We start from the raw sequence: 26,444 nt of genomic DNA on the forward strand, positions 1-26,444 counted from the left end.
ACCTCAAAACAATTGAAAATGACAACACAACATAAAACTTATGAGATATAGCAAAGGCATTGCTGAGAAGGAAACTTATAGCACTCAATGCTTATATTAAAAAAGAAAGCTAAAATCAAAGAAGTAACTTCACACATGAAAGAATTAGAAAAGAAGAGCAAACTAATCCCAAAGCAAGCAGAAAGAAAGAAAGATTAGAGCAAAAATTAATGAAGGAAAAAAAGAGAAAATCAACAGAACTAAAAGTTGGTTCTTTGAGAAGATGAATAAAATCAATAAACCCTTAGCTAAATTAACAAAGAAAAAAGATGCAAATAAAGTCAGAAATGAGAAGGGTGACATTACCATTGACTCAGCAGAAATAAGAGGTCTTAAGATACTATGAAAAACTGTATGCCAACTAACTAGGCAATGTTAATGAAAATGCCAAATTTCGGGAAACACGTGAACAAACCACACTGACCCCAGAAGAAACAGAAGACCTCAACAAACCAATCACAAGTAAGGAAATGGAAACAGTCATCAAAAACCTCCCCAAAATTAAAAGTCCTGAACAGGATGACTTCACAGCTGAATTCTACAAATCATTTAATGAAGATCTAGGGAAATGGAAGTGGTTCAACTAATCGGGTTCCCCTCTACCATATAGGAGGTTCAGGGTCCAATGCCCGGGACCTCCTGGTAAGGACAAACAGGCCCATGCAGGGATGCTGCCCCACGCAGGAGTGCCGCCCTGTGTGGGAATGCTGCCCAGCATGGGAAAACTTCCCCATGCAGAAGTGCCGGATGATGTGGAGAGCTGGTGCAGCAAGATGATGCAACAAGAGACACACACAGGTGAAAATAAGAAGACATAGCAGAACAGGGAGTTGAGGTGGTGCAAGAGAGTCATCACCTCTCTCCCATTCTGGAAGGTCCCAGGATTGGTTCCCGGAGCCACCTAATGAGAATACAAGCAGACACAGAAGAACACACAGCAAATGAACACAGCAGACAATGAGGGGAATGGGGGGGGGGATAAATAAACAATCAATCTTTATAAACAATAAATAAATAAGATCTAATACCAGTCTTGCTTAAACTCTTCCAAAAAAGTGAGTGGGAGGGAATGCTATGAAACTCATTCTATGAAGCTAACATCACCCTAATATCAAAGCCAAATAAAGATACTATGAAAATAGAAAATTGCAGACCAATTTCTTTACTCAATATGGATGCAGAAATCCTCAACAAAATATTAATTGAATCCAAAAGTACGTTAAATTATATATTGTGATCAAGTGGGCTCTATACCAGATACACAATGGTGGTTCAACATAAGAAAATCAGTGTAGTCCCACATTAACAAATTGAAGAAAAATCATGTGATCATTTCAAATGATGCATAAAAGGCATTTGCCAAGTACAACATCATTTTTTGATAAAAACTCTGAGAGATAGGAATAGAAGGAAACTTTATTATGATAAAGTGCATATATGAAAAACCCACAACTCACATTGTACTTAATGGTGAAAGACTCAAAAGTTTTTATGCTGAGATCAGGAACAAGACAAAAGTGCCCACTCTTCCCCTTGTTACTCAGTATTGTGCTAGAACTTTTATCTAGAGCAATTAGGCAAGAAAAAGAAATAAAAGGCATCCAGATAGGGAAGGAAGAAGTAAACTTTTGTTATTCACTGATAGGATCCTATATTTACTTTTGTTTTGAATTTTTCTATTAGAACTTTTATCCCACATTGATGAAATTGTCTCCAAGATTAATATGCAAAAATCAATAGCATTTCTATGTACTAATGAGCAATTTGAGACAGAAGTAAAAAAAAATCCATTTATAACAACTGAAAGAATCAAATATTTAGGAATAAATTTAAAGACATAAAGGACCTGTATTCAGAAAAAGTATGAAACATTGCTAAAAGAAACCAGTGATGAGTTAAATAAATGGTAGAATATTTTATGTTCATGGGTTGGAAGACTAAATATTAAGATGTCAATTCTACCCAAACTGATATACAAATTTAATGCAATCCTGATAAAAATTTCAAAATTCTTCTTCGCAGAATTTGAAAGCCAATTATCAAATTTATGTGGAAGGGTAAGGGCCCCTGAATAGCCAAAAGTATCTTAAAGAACAAAGTTGGAGGACTCTCACTTCAGCATATTATCTATCTACAGTAGTAAAAATAGCGTGGTACTAGCATAAAGATAGACTGACCAATGGAATCAAGTCAGGAGTTCAAAAATAGATCCTCATGTCTATGGCCAAGTGATTTTTGACAAGACTGTCAGACTAACCCAGCTGGGTCAGTATAGCTTATTTCATAAATGATGCTGGGAAAACTGGGTACCCATATCTAAAAGAAAGAAAGAGGACCCTTATCTCACACTTTATACAAAAATTAATTCAAAGTGGATCAAGGACCTAAATATAAAAACTAGAGCCATAAAATTCTTAGAAGAAGATGTAGGAGACATCTTCAAGGTCTTATGTTTAGTGGTGGTTTCTTGGACCTTACACCCAAAGCATGAGCAATGGGGAAAAAAAAAAGATAAATGGGCTGCCTCAAAATTAGATACCTTTGTTCTTCAAAAGACTTTCCCAAGAAAGTGAAAAGGCAGCCTACTCAATGGAAAAAAAAATCTTTGGAAACCATGTTATCTGATAAGGAATTGACCTCCATGTTATATAAAGAGATCACACAACTTAACAACAAAATGACAACCCTATTAAAAATGGGCAAAAGAATTGAAAAATTTCCCCCATAGTAGAAGTACAAATGGCCAAAAGACACAGGAAAAGTTGTTCAGTATCCCTGGCTATTAGGAAAATACAGATTAAAACTACGATGAGGGAGCAGATGTGGCTCAACTGGTTGAGCTCTCACCTACCACATGGGAGGTCCCCGGTTCAGTTCATGGTGTGTTCTGAAACAAACAACAAGCAAAACAAACGAAAAAACCAATTCAGGGAAGCTGGTGTAGCTCAGTGGTTGAATGTCGGCTTCCCATATACAAGGTCCTGTTGCAATCTCAGGCGCCTGGTACTTCAAACACAAACAAAAAGAACAAAACATAAAACTACAATGAGGTATTTTACATTATACAGAATGGCCATCAAAAAACCCAGAAAGGGAAACGGACTTTGGCCCAGTGGTTAGGGCGTCCGTCTACCATATGGGAGGTCCGCGGTTCAAACCCCGGGCCTCCTTGACCCGTGTGGAGCTGGCCATGCGCAGTGCTGATGCGCGCAAGGAGTGCCGTGCCACGCAAGGGTGTCCCCCGCGTGGGGGAGCCCCACGCGCAAGGAGTGCGCCCGTGAGGAAAGCCGCCCAGCATGAAAAGAAAGTGCAGCCTGCCCAGGAATGGTGCCACCCACACTTCCTGTGCCGCTGACGACAACAGAAGCGGACAAAGAAACAAGTCGCAGCAAATAGACACCAAGAACAGACAACCAGGGGAGGGGGGGCGGGAATTAATTAAATAAATAAATCTTTAAAAAAAAAAAACCCAGAAAACTTCAAGTGCTGGAGAGGATGTGGAGAAATAGGAACACTCCTTCACTGTTGGTGGAACTGTAAAATGGTGCAGCTTCTGTAAAAGACCACCTGATGGTTCCCTCAGGAAACTAAATATAGAACTGCCAAATGACCCAGCAATTCTGCTACTAGTAATACATTCAGAAGAACTGAAAGCAAGGATGCAAACAGATATTTGCACACTGATATTCATAGTGGCATTATTCACAATTGCTAAAAGATGGAAACAATCTAAGTGTCCATCAGCCAATGAAAGGATAAACAAGATGTTCTATATTCATATGATGGAATATTACTCAGTTGTAAGAAGAAATCAATTGGGGAAGCACATGACAACATGGGAGAGATTATGTTGAGTAAAATAAGCCAGACACAAAAGGGACAGATATTGTATAGTCTCCCTGACATGAACTGGATACAATGAGTAGGCTTATAGAGTTGGAATATGAAGGGTAGGTTGGTGGGAAATAGAATGTGAGATGAGAAGGGATGAAGATGCTGAATGTATATAGAATGTTTAATAAAGTCAAATGTAAATATGTGGTAATGGTTGGACTTGATGGTAACACATAATGAATGTAACAAACTGTTAGTTTATAGATGTGATTGTGGCTGAAATGAATAGTCTAGGAAGATTAATGTTGGAGGACAGCTGGAGGGTAATACTGGGAATGTATGATGATTTTGATTTTGGAGTAGATGAGGATTATGGTTAATATGAATACAGAAATGTTCTATAGGGTGTTAAAATGTGATAGTGGGAAAATATAGCTAATACAATTTTTGAACTGTATTTAACATTGTAATGTTTTTGTAGCAAAAGTAAAGTTGGCACTGTATTTTAAAGGTAAAAAAAAATATGGGGTTTGGTTTTGTGAAATATAGGATTAAGCATTTTTTCTCTCCATTTTTTTAATTAATAAGGAGACCTTACTATGTCATTTAATCTGTTCATCTGTGTAGCTTCTGAACACTAGAGAAACAACTGAGTTAGTTGGGATTAGTGAGATAAAAGTGCCCAAAAAAGAACTTTTTAAGAGTAATGTTTCCATAACTTGTTAAGCTGTCTCTTTCTGTTCTTTTATTTTTGTGAATTTGAAATTGTTAATAATAATCTAAATAAAAACAAAACAAATGCTTTTTAGGCCCTTGCAGTAGGGTGACTCTAACCTAACACAAATTTTCTGTCTTTTTGGCTGGATGTCCAACAGTTCACATCAAAACCTGTTCTTTTGTGATGTTTCCTTCTCCCCAAGAGAGGTTATTTAGGCCGTATGTTCTTTTTGTGATGTTTCTGTGACTTGAATACAACTTTTCATACTGTGCATGTTGGTCATTAGGCTGTTAGCTTCCTAGGGCAGACATTGATTCATGTAAATTCACGTTTTTCACATTTTCTCACCATGAAGTCTATCAGTGAGAACTGATGGTTTCAATTATGAAGATTTGTGGATAATGTATGCAGTCTTACTGACTTCAAGAACCTCTTTTGCTCCATATTTTTAGTTGTATGATACCTGAGAATTCTGATTCCCTAGAGTAGTGATAATTGTTAACAGCTTTTAAAGTTTCTCTTTAGCTGTACAGACATAGAAACTTAGGAGAAATGGAGAAAGCTTTTTTATCCAAGTTGAATAACAACATGCCAGTTGTTCTAGTTATCATGAGCAGAGAAGAAAGACCCCCAAATTTGCAGCAAACATTAAAACTACAGTGTGATCCAAAATGAGTGGGCATTCTGCCTTCTTGTTGCTGGACTGAGTATAATGGCACAAGGAAAGCATGTTTCAATCAGATGTGCCCGAACCTGGGTGTGTGTGATTTAACTTGGCACATGTGTGTACTTGGGTAGTGTAGTTCTGTGAGGATGGACATAAAATTTTGCCAGTCCTACATTTAAGAAAATATGAGTGTGGTGAGCATTTTGGTTAACGATGTGATTGTGTATACTGTGATATCAAGAAAAGCTTTATTTCAAGGTCTGCAAAAGCACCAATTAACCTGACCACAGAGGGTACTGCTTTGGTGAGTTTCTTTATGTGAAAATTAGGGAGTAGTACCCATACAGTTGTGACTGTCATGCTTTATTGCATATTTAAAAATAAATACATTGCAAAAATCTAAGTGTTTGTGGAAGTCTTGAATAATGCTATGAAATCTTTGGGTTTCCTGGAACATAGATCACTACTGTGCTAGAGTTAGTTGGGGAGAAGGTTTTTAGAAACTGCATTTTGGTTTGGAGGATTTTATTTTTGGTTGTGTAGTGAAAATGCTTATGCTGATATAATCTATTTTGTGATTTCTCCAGGATTTGTTTTGCTTCACATTAACAATATTATCGCAATTTAAATATCTTAACTTCAGAAGAACACATTGATTGAAGACAGATATTGGGATATAACATATGTTAAGAAATTAATGAAATTAGAAGCTGAGAAAACCTTTTAATATAACTGTCATGTAAATACTCTGAAGTAGATCTTTTAAAAAACAGAAGACCCTAAATACTTGTAAGTATATTTACTTATACATTTTTATAATAAAAAGCAAGATTTGCAAAGCAAAGATTATTTTTAAATGGCAAAAAAAAAAAAAAAAAAAAAAAAGTTTGTTTGCCCAGGAAATTCTTATTCATCTGAAGATAGGAGTATGATAACCTCACTTATCAGGACCTGTAGTAGCATTTATAGAAACCCAAGTTGCAGGATGGTGCAATAACGTTCTTAAAATGATCCTTCCACATTATCTGACACTTAACCTGTGGTTATGCCTTAACTTTTTTACTCTATGTCAGTATTTCCATGGAGCATATCTTAGTAGTATTTGACTATATTATAGCATTTCTGAGACACATTTTTCACATTGAATAGCATTTGACCGTAAGTTTTGATCCCTCTGTTAGGATGCACATCATCCTGTGTATATGTCACATACCTTGGGATACGGCGACACTGATGACCAAACCATTCTCAACCTGTTGAAATGACACCATCATCACGTGCTATGCGCTGTAGCCAGATGTTATTCAATTATTGTTTTCTCTCTTTCTCTAAGTATAATAATTAAAACAGTTCTTTTACAACAGTTCTGTTGTTAAATGTTTCTGGTGTTTGTATTCCTGAATAAACTGAATTTGGGTATAAATTTTAAGAGTTGAGTCTCAAGTTTTCTAAATTGCAACTTTGATTACCTCATCCTCATCTGCTTAGCATCTTTCAGATTGCCTTCAGAATGAACTTCAAACTCTTGTGTGGTCAGCACTGCGTCTCACAGTAAAGTCTGTTGTTCTCTACATGTGGGTACCAGTAAGGAGTTGGTCCAGCCTGCTTGTCTACTCCTCATGCTGTGGAACTGGCGGCGGCGGTGGGGGGGGGGGGCATCTCCAGTTCACTCAGAGATGTTGTGTGGGCTAGTGGAGATCCAGTCGGCATTCATCTGGCTTCTGCTTTCTTCTGTCTCTCAATACCACAGACATATCTTATGGTGCTTGAAGTTCTTCAAGTGTACTATGCTTTCTGGTGCCTTTGTGATCATAACAATAATTAGACCTAACCTGTATTGAGCATTTGCTTATGCCAGACGTTGTTCTAAGTACTTTGTATGCAGTACTTTGTTTAACCCTCACAGCATTCAAATGAAGTAGGTGCCTTTATTGCCCTGATTTAAATACAAATGAGGAAGTTGGAGCATGGAGATTTGTCCCAGATCACACAGGAATTTTGGAAGACAGACTGGAAAAGAGGTTAGAACTCCCAACGGAGCAGGCTCTAGGAGTGAATGGAAGACATGGGTACCAGCTGGAGATCTGATGACTTGTCTAATGCCACTATCCGCACTGTCTCTGCCCAAAGGTCCTGATGAAACAGGAACAAAATAACTTACCTGCTCTGATCAAGTCGGTTCTCCAGCCATTTGACCCAAATACTCTGTCCAAGTGGTTTTCAATTGAGAAGACTTAGATATTTCCAATCTCCTTTCAGTTTCATTTCTGTCAAATTCTTGTGGGCCAGAAGCTAATCCACTAGAACAGTATTTCCCTGTGGCTTGGTATTTTAATTGTTCTGAATTTAGTTTATATTCCTAAATGGCTTTATAAGTTTTTTTTCTCCCTGTACCCTCAGAGGAAGTTATGTGCTTCTGAACCTCTCGGGTACTATTTTAGTAAATTAAGAATTCAGCTAACTGAATGGTACCCTTGTGGCCTGAAAGAGTTAATACGTTTAAGTACCTTATTTATTCCCAGGGAATAATTTATGCATTAGAGTGTAGCTTAGTATCTAGCCAGTTACAAACACACTACAGAATGTATGTCTTTTTTCCCTTTGTAAAGTAGATTTGAGTTCCCAAAAACAAATGGAGATCAAGTATAAATGTAAGAATCCTGCTTAATACTTGTGTGTAGTGCTTTAATGAGAGAAGGGATATTATGATATTAATACGAGGCTAGATTAATATCTTGATGGTTTATTTCTGAGAGACCTTGGTAGGCCGACCGCTCTAAATTTTTCTCATCTTACGTTTTGGTGACACAGTGTAATGCAGTGGTTTTGTAGTTAAGGTTTAGTGGCACACTGCCTGATTTCCATTCCTGGTTTCACCACTTGTTAGCTGTATTACCTTAGGCATTTAAAAAATTTTTTAGTTTTATCTTACGTAAGGCATTTTAATTAACCCTCTGACTTGACTTTTTACAACTGTAAATTGGGATAATACTAGTACCTACCTTAAAGTTGTATAGAGATGAAAAACAGTTGTTATGAAAAGTAAGTGATCAATGAATATGAGCTGTTGCTTTTATTATTCTTAGAGTTTTTGAGCATATCACATCAAATCAAGTGATATAAAGTGGCAAGCACTGTGCCTGGAACACAGTAGCAAATGTTGAATAAAGGATAGCTTTTTGCTATTAATTACAGATAGTTTATCTGCATAGAGTTCCAGTTGTAAGGTGCAGTTATAATAAGCCATGCATAGTATAATATATTTTTATGCTGTGCTCCTTGTTCCCATGTTGTTAGGGTTTGATCTACCTCTGGCATACACTTCTCGTGTTTTTGTATCTGTCACCCTAGAGTTTAGATGGCTGGCTTGCTCTTCTGTCTCCTTCTTTCCCTCTAGGCAGCAGCATCTTGAAATGCCCTTTACTTTAAACATTTTTGTCATTTCCCTTCTGCATCTCTACCCCTTCATTTCTCCATTGCTTTCAGGTGCCCCTGATTGCATAATAATTATCCTATACATTGGTGAATAACTTTGGTTTTATGAAGGCTGTGTTTGTGATAAGAGCAGGGATCTGGCTCTTAGTAGACCATGGCTTGTTATCACTTACAGGAAAGTTATTCTTGGAGTCACTCATCTAAAACAGAGACTTCGTTCTCAACCTGGGAACTGGCATGTGAGTTATGGAAGGACTCTAGGTTACCCAGCATGAAATTCTGCTTCACTCTTGGTCCTAAGCACTGTCGGTCAAGATGTCCAGGAGGGAGTCTTATTGGAATGTGTTAGGGAGGAGTCAGATGGAGTGCTAAGAAGTGAGAATATGGGAAGAATCCAGTGAAGTTATACTTGCTTTTTGGGCCAGAGTAGTTGTATCATAAGACAGCATTTTGGATTGGTAGATATAAGGGGTTTACTCTTTGAGCTTTGTTGGGATGCTGGTACAGGAAGAGGAGGATGAATTTTGACTTGGGGCCTTTATGTGTCTTGTTGTTTAAGCCATCTTTTTAAATGTAGCACAGTAATGAAAGTTCGTGCTACTGGTGGTATTTGGGGGAACCTGTGAGGTCCCCCAGTAGTAAGTTTGGCTTGGGGGAGGGGCAGACCTTTTGGAGTCAGTTGGTATATCATGGATCAGAGGAGAAAGAGAGGGACAGAGACTCCACCACCAACCTCTAGGCTAGCAAATAACATGATCTAAAAGTAATAACAGGATGAATATATTACAGAGGAAAAGGATGTCATTCAACAACGAGCTCAGAAAAACAAGAATGAAACAAAAAGTTTGCCTATGCTTGTGCAAGCATATATGGGTTATCCTAGGGCAGACTTAGGACATAGTGGAAATTGGATACGACTTGATGCCACAAACCTCTGACATGAGTAAATAACTCCCTTTGTTGCGATTTCGCCTTTTCTGAGAGCTCATCTGATCATTACTTGTTCTCCTATGTAACTTACTTGGAGGGATTGATAACATGAAGAGTTTAATATTGTCTTCTTGGCAATTACCTATTTTTTAATAAAGTAATAATGTTAATAACATGGTATTTTGCTTTGTATGATTTATTGCTTTTAAATTTGATTGGCCTGAGGCATTTTCTTGAGTCTAATCAACTCTTAGACTGGACCACAGGCTGAGTGTCTTGGACTGCTTGTCTGGAGGCATTCGGCATTGGCCAGATAGTCTTCTGGTGATGTTCCAGCTTTTTCTTCTGTAGTCACCAAATGTGTCATATTAATTTTGTTTTGTTTTATAATGCTAAACTTTGTACCTGCTTGATCACCTCCTACAATTGAATATACAGCATGGGTGTTTGCTCAAAACTTAAAAAAAATTAGTGAGACTATTATCAGTTCTTTGCCCATTAAAAGTGAAGTAACACTTGTTTCTGAGGAATTTGTTTCACCTTTTATTTTGGACTAGGTGTTAAAAGAGAATTATGATAGGGTAAACATAATTCGTGGCATTTGGTTGCCACAAGGGTCAGTAATATCTGATATATAGAAAGCTCTTTTGTGATAATATACTTTGTATTTTTTTCGCTAAAACTAGAAGACTAAAAGTAAATTTGAAAGCAGCTTGGTTACTGCCTGAACAGTTTTGAGAATCTATTGCCATCATTTTTAATGGACAGCTTGTAATTCCATGGATTGGTTAATCTTAAAGACCAGATGGTAGTTGTATTGAAATTTCATAAAAATTTTATGTTGTATGTTTTGCTATCGGTGAGAAGCATGAGAATTTATTAACTAGGAAAGTTAATCGTCACCCTATCCCCATGAGAAAACAAGTATATAAATAGTAAGAATAAAATTTGATGAATCGTTTTATTTACCTAATAATTTACTGTTGTTACTTGAAAAGAACACAAGAGGAAAATTAGAAAACACACACATACACACACACAATGGACCTGAAGACCATTGTCTTTTAGGAAGAGAAAAAATAAAGAGGCAGGAAAAAGAGAATGCACAAAATAATGTGATAGCTATAAATCCAAGTGCCAGTAATTACAATAAGTGTAAATAGATGATTTCTTTAAAAAAAAAAAAAAACCACAAAGTTGTCCTGTTGGATTTTAAGAAACACAAAATCTATTTGGATGCTTTGTTTGCAAGAGGCATATCTATAAAACATAAAAATATAGAAAGCAAAATTGGAATATGTTTCAGTTTAGTTCTAATAAAAAGAAAACAGTATAACTGTTGATCAACCAAAATAGGCATGAAGGCATCTGGAGATGAAGAGGATCACTATACAGTGACAGAAGGTTCAGTTCACCAAATAGAAAAACTTCAAATATAAAGGCACTTAGTAACCCAGAGTGTAAATTATGTAAAGCAAAAGTCTACAGAAACAGAAGGAAAAGAGCCAAATATACAATCCTAGTGGAAAATAAACATGCTTTTCTGAATAATTGATAGAACTAGGAGACAAAAATTATAGAAGGATATAGAGAAGATTTAAACAATGTGCTGAACAGATTAGACCTAATGGACTTTTTTTTTTTTTTTTAAAGATTTATTTATTTATTTAACTCCCCCCCTCCCCTGGTTGTCTGTTCTTGGTGTCTATTTGCTGCGTCTTGTTTCTTTGTCCGCTTCTGTTGTCGTCAGCGGCACGGGAAGTGTGGGCGACGCCATTCCTGGGCAGGCTGCACTTTCTTTTCACGCTGGGTGGCTTTCCTCACGGGCGCACTCCTTGTGTGTGGGGCTCCCCCACGCGGGGGACACCCTTGCGTGGCACGGCACTCCTTGCGCGCATCAGCGCTGCACATGGCCAGCTCCACACGGGATAATGGACATTTATAAAATGTTACTTATATTATCTGTATATCCCATTCTTTTGGAGCATATGTGGAACATTTCAAACATTAATTATATATAGGTCTATAAAGCAAACCTTAGCACATTTCAAATAATTGAAATTATGTGGAGGATGTTTCCTAACTATAGTGGAATTAAGCTAGGAATCAGTAATCACAAGGTTATATGGAAATCGCCATATATCTAGAAATTTAAAAAATATACTTCAAATATATCTTATATGTTAATATAATGGAAATTTTAAAATGTTTTAAAATCAAATAGCAATACTGTATATTAAAACTAGTATAAAACTACTAGGGAAGCCTACTTGGCCCAATGGATAGGGTGTCCACCTACCACATGGGAGGTCCCTGGTTCAAACCCTGGGCCTCCTTGACCCGTGTGGAGCTGGCCCATGCGCAGTGCTGATGCACGCAAGGAGTGCCCTGCCACACAGAGGTGTCCCCCATGTAGGGGAGCCCCATGTGCAAGGAGTGCACCCTGTAAGGAGAGCTGCCCAGCGTGAAAGAAAGTGCAGCCTGCCCAAGAATGGTGCCACACACACGGAGAGCTGACACAAGAAGGTGACGCAACAAAAAGAAACACAGATTCCTGGTGTTGCTGATAAGGATAGAAGTGGTCACAGAAGAACACACAGCAAATGGACACAGAGCAGACAACGGGGGCGGTGGGGGGATAAGGGGAGGGAAATTTTAAAAAAAATCTTAAAAAAACCACAAAAAACTACTAATTCAGAGCTCCAAGATTAAAAGCTGAAATTAGTATAGAAGAAAGACTAAATATAGTGAACTAAGCCTCTGTTAGTTCTGTTAGAAAATGAATAACCACTCAAGAAAGAATATAATAAAGATAAGAATAGAAATTATGAAATAGAATGCCAACAGAAAGAAGATCAATAAAGCAAAAAGTTGGATCTTTGGAAAAGCTAATAAAATTTATAAAAAAGCCAAGTTCATGCTGATAAATTTGAAATTTTAGGTCACATGGACAATATATCAAAACAGATTCAAGATGATACAAAAATCTGTGAATAGTCTTATAGCTATATAAAAACAATTACAAAATGTCCTCAGAGGTAACTCCAGACATAGATGACTTTGCTAGTGATTTTTACTACATATTCATGGAACAAATAATTCCAATCTTACACAGACTTTCAAAGAAGAATAAAAGAGGCCAAATACCCTAATGAATTTTATGAGGCAAACATAACCTTGAAAGCAAACCCTGACAAAGTCAGTGTGAAATAGAAAATTTATAGGCCAATCACCTTCATCAACACAGTGTAAAAATCTTTAGCAAATTATTAGCAAACCAAAAACAGTGTATTAAAAGGTAGTACATTCTGATGCTTAATGCCTGTAGAAGTTTTAATTAGCTTGACTGTAGAAGGGTGTAAATGGATAGAGTTGATGGTAACACATTTACTGAATATAACAAACTTAGCTGGTTTTTAAGTGGGATTGTGGCTGAAAGGAGTAGTCTAGGATGTCAATTGAAAAAAAGCTAGAGAATAATCTAGGTACTGAAAACATAGTGAACCCAGTGGTGGATGGAAATTGTGGTTAATAGTATAAACACAAAACGTTCTAGGCACTAGAACAAATGTACATCACTACTACAAGGTTGTAAGACTCTGGAGATACATGGGAAAAATACAATTAATGTAACCTATGGACTGTAGTTAATAGAAATATTTTAATATTCTTGCATCACTGTCAAAGATGTATTGTGTTAGTAGGTGGCTTTGGAAAAAATATACCAAGTATATGCTATAGACCATACTTAGTTGTAATAGTCTGATGATGTTATCTCATAATCAGCAACAAATGTTCCACAACAATGTGATGTATTGGTGGAGGATTGTTGTATGGGAATTGGGCACATTTGCATGATTGTTTGTAAGTTTACAACTTCTCTAATTAAATAAAATAATATAGATGATGAATTACCTTTTTCCTAGGAGTTTATCATAATGAAATTGATTTAAAATTAGAAAATCAGTTATCACCACATTTATAGATGAAGGGTAAGAATTATAGGATCATTGCAATAAGTGCAGAAAAAATATTTGATAAATTTGTCATTTGATTTTGAAATCTAGAAAATTTATAATAGAATACAACTTTCTTAACCAAAACCAAACACAGCAAACATCACATTTAATGGTGACACATGGAAAGCGTTCCCTTTTACTAAGTGAAAGAAAACAAGAGTGTCAGCTATTACCACTTTTATCCGACTTTGACCTAAGAGTCTAGTTAATACTGTAAGGCCATAAAAATGAATTAAAGGAAGGAAAACTATCTTTAAAAAAAAAACCCAAAACTTGCATGAAATCAGGTTGGTTGAACCTGGTAATTGTAAAAATTACCAGCATTTGAATGTACTTTTCCGGATGTCCAAATATTTGATATTTATTTTTTTCCAGAGATCTCAGGTCTTTTTGTGAAGAATTCTCCTTTTCTGGAAGGTTAGCGATTAGCTATATGAGATTAGGGAATTAAATCTAAATGGGGAAAGGTTATCCCTGCTGACAGCAAGAGGGAGTGTCAGGACTAACAAGTTCACACTCTTATTGAAAACACTGAGATTTTCACCCAGATTTTAATTTATTGCCTGTGGCCTGTTTTCATTTTCCTAGAGGCTGTTAGGCCAGCCGAACCTTTAGTTGTGTAACTTTGGGCCAGACACTTAAGGGTAAAGTAGATTATTTCTGCTCAGTATTTAAATAATAACAGAAGTACCCTTATGCTCTCACATAGTGTTTTTATGTGTATCTACATCTCTTCTTTGGCGTTTCCCATTTACATTTCTGAGGAAAAGAAAGCTTTTTTTCTGATTATTAAGGATTATTGGTGATCTGGGGGAAATCTTATCTCCTCTCTCCCCTCTTTTTTTAAGTAATATGAAAAGATTCAGGCATTCACAGCTTCACAAGGAAATGGGTTCTGGCCTATGTTTTGAAAAAGTTGGGGAATATCAAGCTGAACACACATCAGGTTTAAGATACAATTTGTCATGCCATGGACACAGGAAAAAGCTATAAGAATAGCTCGCTGGAGGAGAGGGGATCTGTCTTGAGGAAAAACAAGGCATAAAGGGGCACATTGAGCATTAGGCAGATATATGTGATTTTCTGGTCATCTTTTCCCATTGGTTCCTTAGTTGCTTTTCTTTTTCTTTTTTTCACATTCCAATTGATCGTTTCTTTTCCTGAGGCAGTTTATCTATCTATCCATCCATCCATCCATCCATCCTCCCCTTCCCCTCCCACCCTGGTTGTCTGTTCTCTGTGTCTGTTTGCTGCGTCGTCTTTGTTCGCTTCTGTTGTCAACGGCATGGGAATCTGTGTTTCTTTTTGTTGCATCATCTTGCTGTGTCAGCTCTCCAGGTGTGCGGCGCCATCCTTGGGCAGGCTGCTCTTTTGTGCTGGGCAACTCTCCTTACGGGGCGCACTCCTTGCGCGTGGGGCTTGCCTACGCGGGGGACACCCCTGCGTGGCACGGCGCTCTTTGTGCACATCAGCACTGCACATGGGCCAGCTCCACACAGGTCAAGGAGGCCCGGGGTTTGAACCGTGGACCGCCCATGTGGTAGATGGACGCCCTAACCACTGGGCCAAATCCACCGCCATGAGGCGGTTCTTTATTTTGTCTCCTGTTGTTATCATCGTTACCTTTTTTTGGGAATAGAGAGTGTATACATAAGTCACATAGTTTCATGGCATGGAAAAATTTAAGAACCATGAAACAGATTGAATCCTTTATGACCATCCTTTTCTTTAAGTGCCTGAATTACTCCTGGGTAATCAGTTACTTATGAACTTTATCGAATGTTTCATGTTTGGGGTTATTTTGAAAATTAGTGGCATATAGAATAAAATATGATATAACCTTAGTTCACATTTGAATTTGTAAAATGTACTGACAATAGGAATTCCATCACTCCCAATTTTTAAAATTACCACAACTTCAAAAAAATTAAACTCAGATTAACAGAGATACTACTTTTATGCCACTCCTTGGAATTAATAGAATAACCTATTCTCTCTGTTTCTGCTCTTCATAAAATTGAAAAATAATATGTAACCCTTATAAGTAAGTGAGACTTGGCTGGAGTCCATTTCTGAATGCCCAATGGCATTTCAGCTTTGTCATGAAAAGACTCTATTAGTAGCTAAATTAGCATACAGAGATGTGATTCACATGGGGACCATGTTTATCATTTTTGGTTAAGGAGGTGTTCAATTGTGAATTTTGTTTTAGTTTCCTACCTGCTAAAGCAAATATTATACAGTGGGTTGGCTCAATAACAGGAATTTATTGGCTTATTGTTTCAGTCTGGAAGGCTTGCTCCCCTCTGGGACTGGTATTTTCTGACGGGCAAGCTATCTTTGGGGTTCCTTGGGTTTTTCGCCCACATGGCAATGTACTCTGTGGTGTCTTTTTTCTCTTCCAGTTCTGTTGACTTCCCACTTCTGACTGCTCTCTCTCTGACCTTCTTTGTCTTCTTTGGAAGACTCAAGTAATAGAATTCAGAATCATCCTGATTCATTTGGGCTGTTCCTGAACTGAAGTGACCTTATCAAAAAGGTCCTCTTTAGAGTGGGTTCACACCCAAAGGGATGGATTAAGATTGAGAATTATATTTGATGGGTTCATAACTCCAAGCCACCACAGATTTCAAACAAAAGATAAATAGAGGAAACAGCTTAGTATATTTGAGCATTTCCTTTGTGTCAGCCACTGCCAAATGCTTTCCATATTTTGCCTCTAGTAACTCTCGTAATTCTATGAGGTTGGCAATGCCATATTATGTATTGCAGCTTGAAAACAGGCCAGATAGAGGCCAACTATCTTGCCCACGTAACATATTTCATGATAGAACTGAGTTTTGAATCTACATTTTAGGATCACTTTCATTTCACCAGGGTTCAGATTATTTTTTCAAGACAAACGAGAAAAGTCAGGATTTGTGGGCAAATCAGAAGATAATATAACTTCATGTCATTCCTTTCATTTATGCCTGGACAATGGAATATAAGTAAAACTTTTTTTTTTTTTTTTTTTTTGAAACAGTATTTTTCTTTGATATGGTGCTCTTAGGCATTACTTTTTCTGGGATAAATGGTATAAACAAGTTAAATTTAAGTCTTAACATTTCATTTATAAGAACTTTTCTTTGATCATTTAGTGCTTTAACCATCACTTCTTAGAAGAAAAATGAAGTCAAATGGTCAATCCATATTACTTTTTCATGTACATAGAAATCACACGTTTATTAAACTAGCATACAGTTAATTACATTTCATTGGTGATTCATATTGACTTTATGGGTGTGGAGTAGGTTGTTTAAATAGCTCTGCTAGCTAAGGCATTAACCCTTGAAAGATAAGGGCAAAATATTATTGGCTATACTATGCTTAATTATCTGAAAAAGGATATAGGGGTGAAGTGAAGTGAAGTAAATAAGGAAGCTATTGGATTTCAACTATGCTTGTTTAACCATGTTCAAAAGCCTTGGTGCTGTCTAATAATAGATGCTTAAAATAATCTACTAGACAACACTAAATGTATATGAAAATGGTTTAATTTTTTGTATCTATCAGGAAGCTCTTAATTATATGCTTATAACTAAGTTGAAGTTTATTTTCTCATTTCGTTGATTAAATGGGTTTATTTAATCTGGCCAAATCTAGTCCTGTGTTTAGTCATGTCAGGGGCCAGTTCCATTGATACATTTTGTTAAAATATGCAAGATATTTTAAAAAAGAATCTGAAAATTTAAGAATACCTCTTATCTAAAAATTGTGAATATTCTCAAAAATTAGGGCGAAAGGTTTTAGAGTGAATAGTCATTCACACTTGAAAATTTGTAGATAAGTATTTTGAAAATATGGCTATCCATTGGATGAAACTATATAAATATACTGTTAGCTATTCATAGATGTAAATATCAACACTTCCATGTTTCCAGTCAGATTTATCTTCCGTTCTCTGTATCAGCTCTTTCCCATTCTTTCCAGCCTCAAGTGTACATGCTTACTCTCCTCACAGTTGCCTTTCACAGAAGAAATAGAAGACTTCACATGGGAACACCCTACCCACTTTCTACCCATCAGTTCAAACATGTATTTGTTCAGACACCCCTCCTTACCATTTATATTTTAACAAAGGCTTCTTGTCCTAATTACCAGAGAAAACCACTAAATTCATCTGTCGTATCACTCCTAGATTCATTATCCATCAAATCGCTATTTTATGACTTCTGTACTCGTGCCTTATTAAAATGTTAAGAGAGGGCAGATTTAGAACTTGGGAGCTCATCCCCAGAGTCCTTTCTCCAGAGTGAATTTGATACAGTGATTAACTCCCTTTGTTCTGGTGCTTCAAAATTAAGAAATCACACAACTGCCTCAGCATTGATCACATTTCTGTCTTCCCCCCACTGCATTCTTATGGACTGCAGTGTATAGATAGTACACTTTGTAGTTCTTTTAAGTATAGTTCCTAAGTAGTATTGTCTAAAAGATTGCATAGCCTTTTTTTTTTAATTTGAATTTCAATATCACTGTTCCTTGCTTTTTACAAACTACTCTTTCACTTTGTAAGAATCTTGCTAGAGATTCATATAAATAGATTTATTGATAAGTTTGGAAGGTTGAGACAGCATTTTCCCATTTCTAGTCATAATTTAAATTTTTCAACTTTTTTTGGTGAAATATAACTCAGTGTGCATAAAGCACATATACAGTTTAACCAACTATAAAATAAACCCATGTAAGCACCACCCAGCTCAAGACTAGAAGGCTGCCAGCTCCTAGAAACCATTGCACTTGTTTCTCTATTTATAAAGATCAAAGCAAGTGTTCCGTGAGTTTATCCACAAATTCTTGCATTGTAATTCGTGCAAGTTAAGAGACTGCTGTTAATATTTAGACTATGTAAGATTTGCTCCTCTAATATTTTCACCTGTCTCTGGATTCCTCTTTCAAATGACTAGTTTTCTTTATTTTTGAAGGTTATTTTCTTTGGCCAAGAAAGTAAGTATAGAATAAGAATGTTTTGTAGAATCTTCAGTTACAATTTAATGTAACTAAGAGAAATTCCCTCTCACATCCCATTTTTCATAAACTCATTTCAGCCTGAGATTCAGTTTCCTTGTAATTCTTCCCCCGCTTTTATGTGTAATGTTTTTCTTTCCATTCTTGCAACATTTCCTTGAGAATCTGAGCTCATCTGAAATAGTGTTGCTTGACCACATTCATCTAAGTTCTCCTTCCATTTTTTTCTCATTGTGGTTGTGTGTTCAGTCAATTTAATCTTTTAGAGATATTGAATGTTCCTGTTGTTCACCCTCATGGTCTTAGGGAATATCACATTTTATGTTTCTATGTCTTTTCTCTCTTCCTCTTTACCAGACTTTCTCCTCTGGTTCTGTTTTTTTTCTCCTTTCTCTGCCTACTTTCTTTTATACCTCTTCCCCCTCCTCCTCTTCTCTTTCTTTCCCTTAATTGAATATGATGTTGAAATGAAACTTGGTTTTAAATATTTGTACATTTAAAGCTGTATGTTTTCTCTCACCTTAAAATGTAGATGAATGGATTTTTTAAAAATTTCAAAGACTCAAGTGCTTAACACTTAAAAAAAATTGCATGGCATTTTCCTGCAGAACTCACTCTTGGGCATTGTTATTAGCCCTATTTCTTTGGAAAATACTAACTAGCTGGCATTGTTTTAGGTTGAGCTATATTTATAAGGAGTGTAACGATAGCTAGCATTCATTTAAGGTTTCTACTATCTTTTCTGTCTTAAACGAAACCTCTTCCAGTAGGTTGGTGAAACATTAATATTAATTGTGAGGGAAGAGTATTGTATACTCAAAGTGTGGTAGCACTACATACCAAGTATTTCTGGATTTCCTCTTGGGCAAATGGTAGGATTGTATCTCCTGTTACCTTAAAGTTTAAAGAGAACCAATAAACAGTCCATTGTTTTTTCTTTTCCTGTGCTGTTATGCCCGGAAATGACCTAGATGGTGGTTGCTCCATCAGCCTGGATCCTGGAATGTGGGCCACAAGGAGCTGTGCCTCCATCTGATTGGCATGGATCTAAAGCATGAATGAGAACTCTTGATGTTCTAAGTCTGAGATTTTAAGGGTTGTTAGTTACTATAACATAACCTGGCCAATCCTGAAAATTAGCATGTTACCATTTTTTTAAAAAGTTCAGACTCCTCATAGAATTGCAAATAGTGAACATCTTAAGGCATCTCATTGTAATGTATTCTTATTAGTTTTTTTTAAAAATTTCACTTAAATGTGATTACATATTCCTTTTTTTTTTTCTATTTTAAGTTGCATCTCCTTTTTGTTTGCTTTATAATTTGCTTCTTTAGTGAGTCCTTTTCTTCTTGCTGATCTGCCCTACTTGCTACTTTCTTTATTGGTTTTCTTCCGTAATGGACTTTTGGAGGTTCCAAAGGTCCCTTACTAATGTAGCCCAGGGGTTTTCAAATTGTGTTCCTTTAAGCTGTAAGAACTACCTCAGGGGCAAAATGGGGAAAAGCTTAGCAAATGAGATGTAGGAGTTCCTCTCTTCAGTTAGATAGCTCAACTTTTGTGTTTTATTGAATTTTCACATAAGGTTTGGTTTTTAAATATTTATGACTAAAATATGTAAAACTAAGTTTGTAAACAAATAACATACTTAAGATCTAGGTGTCACAGCACTGTAGAGAAAAGACAATCAACTTTTGATGGGTAAAAAGTTGGGAAAACATTTTACCTTGGTTTGATAGGTGCTCATACTATAATGGAACCACCAAGCATATCTTCTGTGGTCACAGTATTTTCTTAAGAAAAGAAATGAACTTTCTTTGCTATTGTATCTGTGATTTGTGATCAAGCATTTCTTTTTCTTTCACTTGCTCTCTTAGTTAAGCACAGATATATTATCATATTTGCTATAAAACTATGTATTTTAGTTACACAAAGAAAGTAGCATTATAAAAGTTTTAAATCATTAATGATATTCTCAGATTGATGTGTAAATTGTTCCCATTCATTTATGTTAAGTAGCAGTAGTGATCTTTGACAGTTTGTTTCATTAGCGGGTTATTTGAATGAGGGAGGTGTGCTGCTTAGGTTATTGTGTTAACTCGGCCAGATAATTGTGCCCAGTTGTTTGGTCAAGCAAGCACTGGGCTAACTGTAATACAAGGGCATTTATGGACTTTAGTCACCATTGACTTTACTGCAGTGGTAAATCATAGATAGCTGGTTATAATTACATCCATCAGGGAGATTGCCACCAGCAGTGAGTGATGCTTAATCCAATCAGTTGAATCCCTTAAAAGGGGAAGTGATTCCAGCATTGAGAGAGAATTTCCCAGTTCATCTTTGAACAGCCGGCACCTCCCCAAGAACCTTCATTGGACTTTCATTGCGGAACCTGGACTTGTGCATCCCCACGGCTGTATGAGAGACTCTTATAGAATTGCATACTACTGACAGATAACTCTTGTTGATTCTTTTTCTCTAGAGAACCCTGACTAACATAGGAGGATATATGGAACATTTAGCTATACTAATTGTTAAAATATTCTTTCAAACTTTATAGCATTAGTTAAGATATGATTAATTAAAGTGTTTTTCTGTAAAAGCAATCTCAGTAGAATTAAGGGCTCTCTGAAATTAATATGCAGTAAGGTTTTTCTGTAGGATTGAAATTGTAGCATCTCTGAACATCGGTATAGATTTTGAGAATCAGTTGGCAGTCATTCCCTGGAAGACTTGATTTTTGAGGCCTTTATATGTAATCATACGTCAGTAAGTAAGAATGTGTCCTACAAGGATCCAAAATATGGTGGTTTTAAGCACTTAATAAAAGCTTTAAACATTTCAACTATTTAAATTTACCTTTCATTGCAAATAAGGGTTAAGTTAATCATGGTTAATGACCATTATAGGCAGGACTCTGGAACACCAATTTTTTTTTTTTAATCTTTTATTTTTAAAGAAGTTTTAGATTACAGAAAAGTTACATTGAAAGTATAGGGAATTCCCATATACCCACCCCTCTCACATTTCCCCCTGTTAAGTAGCATCTTACATTAGTTTGATACCTTTGTTAAAATTGAACAAATGAAGCATCAATTACTTCTTAATTCATTATTGTTTTGCTTGGTTGTGATAAGTGCTACTAAGGTCTATAGTTTACGTTATGGTTTACACCATACATACAATTTTATAGTTTTTGACAGAATGTGTAATAGCCTGGATCAATCTTTGCAATGTTGCGCAGAACAATTCCAAATCCTAAAAATGCTTACGTTCCACCTATTCTTCCCTCCTCTCGCCTCAGAACCTCTGGCTACCACTGTCTTCATATCAATGTAATAAATTCTTCTATTACTACAATAATAATTTTACTTTGGTCCATTGAAACACCGATTTCTAAGGCATAGTTTTGAACATTAATGTAGTTTCTTCCAAAGGCATCTAAATTGGAGTGCTGGTTTTCAGACTCCACTCCTCAGGATTCCAGGACTTGTGGGAGTACACTCGGTGATTGCTTTGGGGTTAAGGGTGGGATTTGGGAAGAGGCAGGTGTTGTTCCTTTCCACTCCCTTCTTCTAGCCCTCTTTTTCCCCCCTTATTCACCTTATATGTGCAATTAAAGTATTTAAAGAAGAGTTTATTTTCCTAAAACTAAAAAGTTGGAAAATTATTATGAGGAACTGTGGCAATTATAGTTTTGGTCTGTGATGGTTTTCCTTCCACCTTTTGGGAAACCTCACCTGTATTCTACACAGTATGTGTCTTCACGTGCTTGAGTAAGCTCTCTGGTGGAAACTATTTACTGTATACTCCCATCCCCCCACCTCTGCATTTCCCCCATCATAGAACCTTACTGCATCCTCTTGGACACAGTGTTAGGTTCAAGTAGAGTCCCATTGGGCCCTTTCTACAGGAGTTAGCAAGGAGGACTGCCTTTACTTTTTGGATTGCTGTCGTGTGTTGCCTGGCAGGTAGCCTTCTTCCTGGCTCTGTGGAGAAGCCCTTCTGTGGAATGCAGCACCTGGAGGGATCAGAGCCAGGAGACAGAGTACCAGCAACGCTCTGGATCCAGAAAAGGATAAGTCCTCCACTCTAGAGCTACCAATCACTTACATGGTAAATACAGTTTCCTTTTGGTTTCAGCTTTTTCTTCCACATAGAATTGATAAATATGACCAATACTCTAGGGAAGATGGCAAAGTAGGTACCAAATTGGCAGATGATTGTTGTTAAAGGAATCAGAGGCTAGGTTCTTAATTTCTTTTTTTTGGGCATTTTTAATTTAGGTTTGTTTTATTTAAGTTTAATGTTAATTCCATGCTGTGTTTCAGTAAGAACAATACAGATTCTGTATCTGTGGCTCCAGTCAGATATCCAGTAGTACAAATTAGCTTCAAGTTACACATACTGAACAAAAGAGGTTGAGCAAGGCAAGGGGTAGGGGGTGGGGCAGGGAGAGAGGGAGAGAGAAACAAAGAATTGAACACACATGCAGGCTTTTCCATACCACCTTCAGTGCTAACCTGCTTCAGAGGGAGAGTAAACGTCGGCAAGAATAAGTAGCCATGGATTGTTGAACTGTTACCAGCACTGTGCTTTTCAGCGACATTTCAGCAGAGTTTGAAACACTTTTTACAGCAAAACCATTAAAATAATTTCCCCCAAACAACCTTTAACCATCAAGCTAACACCCAATTAATTTTAAACATTGGTATAAAATTTGATTTAAACATTTAGAAAATGGAAAAATGTTACCATCACATATGCCTCTACAGTGGGATTAACCTCTCACATGCTTAAGTCACCTAGAAGTCTAATGACTTTCGAATGTAATTTCCATCTCTAATGGTGATCTTGCCACATCTGGCACACAGACAATACAGTAATGCTGAAAAAGCCTCTATGAAGTCCTGTTAGTGTCTTAAAGAACCTAAAAGCTGGGACCAGTAAAATCCACAGAAATTCACTCTTGCTTTTAAGAACTTTTGAAAACTTAAAACAACAAACAAAAAACGAAAACAAAACAAAATAAAAAATAAAAAATAAATAAATAAAGGGGGGTGGGTGGGGCAGGAACCTAAATTCTGAGACCAAATGTAAAAGTCAGATTTGGTGGTTCTCAGTGACAATGGGGAGTTTCCAAGGGGAGGGGATGGGGAGGAGTGGGATGGTGGTTAGAGATGGTTTCTCTTGTTGGCTTTTCTGTCTCATTGATTTTCATCTTCCACATCCTGCAGCGCTTCTTTAGTCTGCTCTCCACCATCACCCTGCATGTCTGAAGTCCATAGTGTCAGATTATCATGGAACAACTGCATGATAAGTGTAGAGTCCTTATAGCTTTCTTCACTCAGGGTATCCAGTTCTGCAATTGCATCATCAAAAGCTGCTTTTGCCAACCTGCAGGCATGGTCAGGGGAATTAAGAATTCCATAGTAGAATACAGAAAAATTCAGAGTAAGACCTAAGCAAATGGGATGTGTTGGTGGAATTTCTGCATTGCAATATCACTAGCAGCTTTATAAGCTACTAGGCTGTTCTCTGCAGCCTCCTTCCTGTCATTTCCCCTGGCAAATTCAGCCAGATACCTGTGGTAGCCTCCTTTCATTTTATAATAGAAAACCTTGGACTCGCCAGTGTTAGCTGCTGGAATGAGATGTTTGTTCAGTACATCCAGAGGGTCAGAACAGATTAACTTTAGCTCAGTCTCAACCATTTGTTGATACTCCCAAATTATTTTTAGTTTGTCTTCTCCACCATTGTTTTCTTCTTTCTGTTCAATGCTGCTGATTATTCTCCAGGAGGCTCTTCTGGCTCCAATCACATTTTTATATGCAGCGGATAGGAGGTTTCTTTCTTCAGCTGTCAACTCCACATCCATCCCTGCTGCTTTCTTCATGGATTCCACCATTTCGTCGGGTCGCTCAGCCTGCTCGGCCAGCCTAGCCTGGTACACCAGATCCTCCCGATCATCCATAGCGGCTGCGTCTCCGGCAGCGTCTGCGCGACGGGTGGAAGCGGATAGCGTCTCGAACCCGCTCAGCCTCTGGCTCTGCGTCTGGACAGCAAAAATGGCGGCGTCTGAATCTGGGACTTCCGCCATAATTTCTAATTGATTATTATTTTGCTTGGTTGTGATGAGTGACTATAACTGGTCAGGAACACATTTAAATAAAATATTTTGGATACATTCTCTAAAATGTCTGTTTCCAGAACGGGATTACTGTTTGGTCCCTTAGTGCTGAATATGCTATTCCAGCGGAGTCTGGGGCTCCCTGTTTGAAATATTGTGAGAGCCAGGCCCAGTGTGCCAATTCCAGGGTGGGCCTTGCAGGCACTCTCACCATTCCAGTCCGTATGCTCAAGACTCAGCAATTTCAAGACCCCATCTTTAGACTTTATTGGAACTCTTTTGGGGGTGGGGTGCATGTGTGTGCAACTATCCAGGGAGTTCCGGATATCACTGAAAAGTGAAACAATGTTCAGCATTAATCCCTGAGATAGAAATTTTTACTGGCTGTCGCTCTTGGCATTTTAGGGTAAATTGAAGAAGGCTCTTTATTTGACTGGACTAATCTAGAAACATCCACCTTGATCTAGAGCCATTGCCCTCATTTATAGCAACAGACATTTTCACAAATAATTTAAGCAAAATGTTATCCTTTCTCCATTTTGCCTGGCTCTGCCATCCTGCCAACATCTTTGTAAGCCATATGACTTCAGGATCAGGAAGAGGGTGTTCTTTCCTCTTCCATCTCATGACCTTCAGTGTTCTCTGGCCTGTGCATCCTTTCTTCACCATTCCAATCACTTACATTAATTTACTTTTTAATGTTCGAATGGAAGCTCCAAGAGGACAGGGGTCATGTTAATTTTGTCACCTTTATGTTCTTGGCAAGCCCCTGTGCAATATCTGGCACATAGGTGCTCGTGACAGAATTTGTTGGATGTAATGAATTAAACCCCTAAATTAAGTAAATATCAGTAACGGGTGGGATGATCCTTATGAGATGAGTACAGAAAACAGTAGGTATTTTAAAGCAGTTAGGCTTTATAAGAATACCATTATGCAAATGTGTAGTCCTGGGGTAGCCTACTCAAGTGCCAGTAGTGTTAATGAATGTGTGTGTGTGTTGGAAGGGTAGCAAATTATAAGGTGTACTGTATGTCTAAAGATTTCAAATTGATGGAAACAGATTTCTCTTTTCGTCCTCTTTTGATATTAGACTTCCTTGGGTTTATTAATATTCTTCACTAGAAATAACTGCTGAAGACTGATGCAGAAACATAGAAACTTTTCTTTCCCAAGTGTTTTAAAACTTGCCAGGATTGCGTGACATGCAGGTGTTGGGTTGATTGTCCAGGCTGTGCAACTCTGGCTGCCACTGTAGCCCCAGTCACCTGACCTGCCTGCCTGGGGAAGTGGGGGAGACGCTTGCTATTCATTCTGCAAGAGTCTGGCCTCCTTGGCAACCTTCTCTTACCCAAAAGGGAAGAAAGAGTGTGTTCTGGAATATAATTGAGTCCAGTGTGTGTGTGTGTGTGGGGGTGTTTCCATATTGGAAATGGCTCTGCCTGTGAATTCTATGATGAATTTGATGCTGAGTAGCAATGGGTCATTTCAACACATTTGATGAGCAACACCTGAAATTGCTGTGTATAGCATACATGTTGAAGAAACTAAATGGGAAGTAGTAATCATATCTATTGTCTTTCCCCTTTGGCTCCATTTTAAAGTGCCAAACTGTTTTACTTTAAGAAGTTCAATAATGATCAAATGATAATCTGAAACATGTAT

At 37.3% G+C, this 26,444-nt stretch overlaps 1 protein-coding gene and 1 pseudogene across 5 annotated transcripts in view; one reads left to right on the top strand and one right to left on the bottom strand.

Moving 5' to 3' along the window:
- The window catches only part of SDK1 (sidekick cell adhesion molecule 1), a 917,480-nt gene that overhangs the window by 76,456 nt on the left and 814,580 nt on the right, over positions 1-26,444 (top strand). The window lies entirely within an intron of this gene.
- On the bottom strand, positions 23,728-24,638 carry LOC101419078 (14-3-3 protein epsilon pseudogene; annotated as a pseudogene).

Source organism: Dasypus novemcinctus, chromosome 23 (assembly GCF_030445035.2).
Source record: "Dasypus novemcinctus isolate mDasNov1 chromosome 23, mDasNov1.1.hap2, whole genome shotgun sequence".
NCBI classification, from domain to species: Eukaryota; Metazoa; Chordata; class Mammalia; order Cingulata; family Dasypodidae; genus Dasypus; species Dasypus novemcinctus.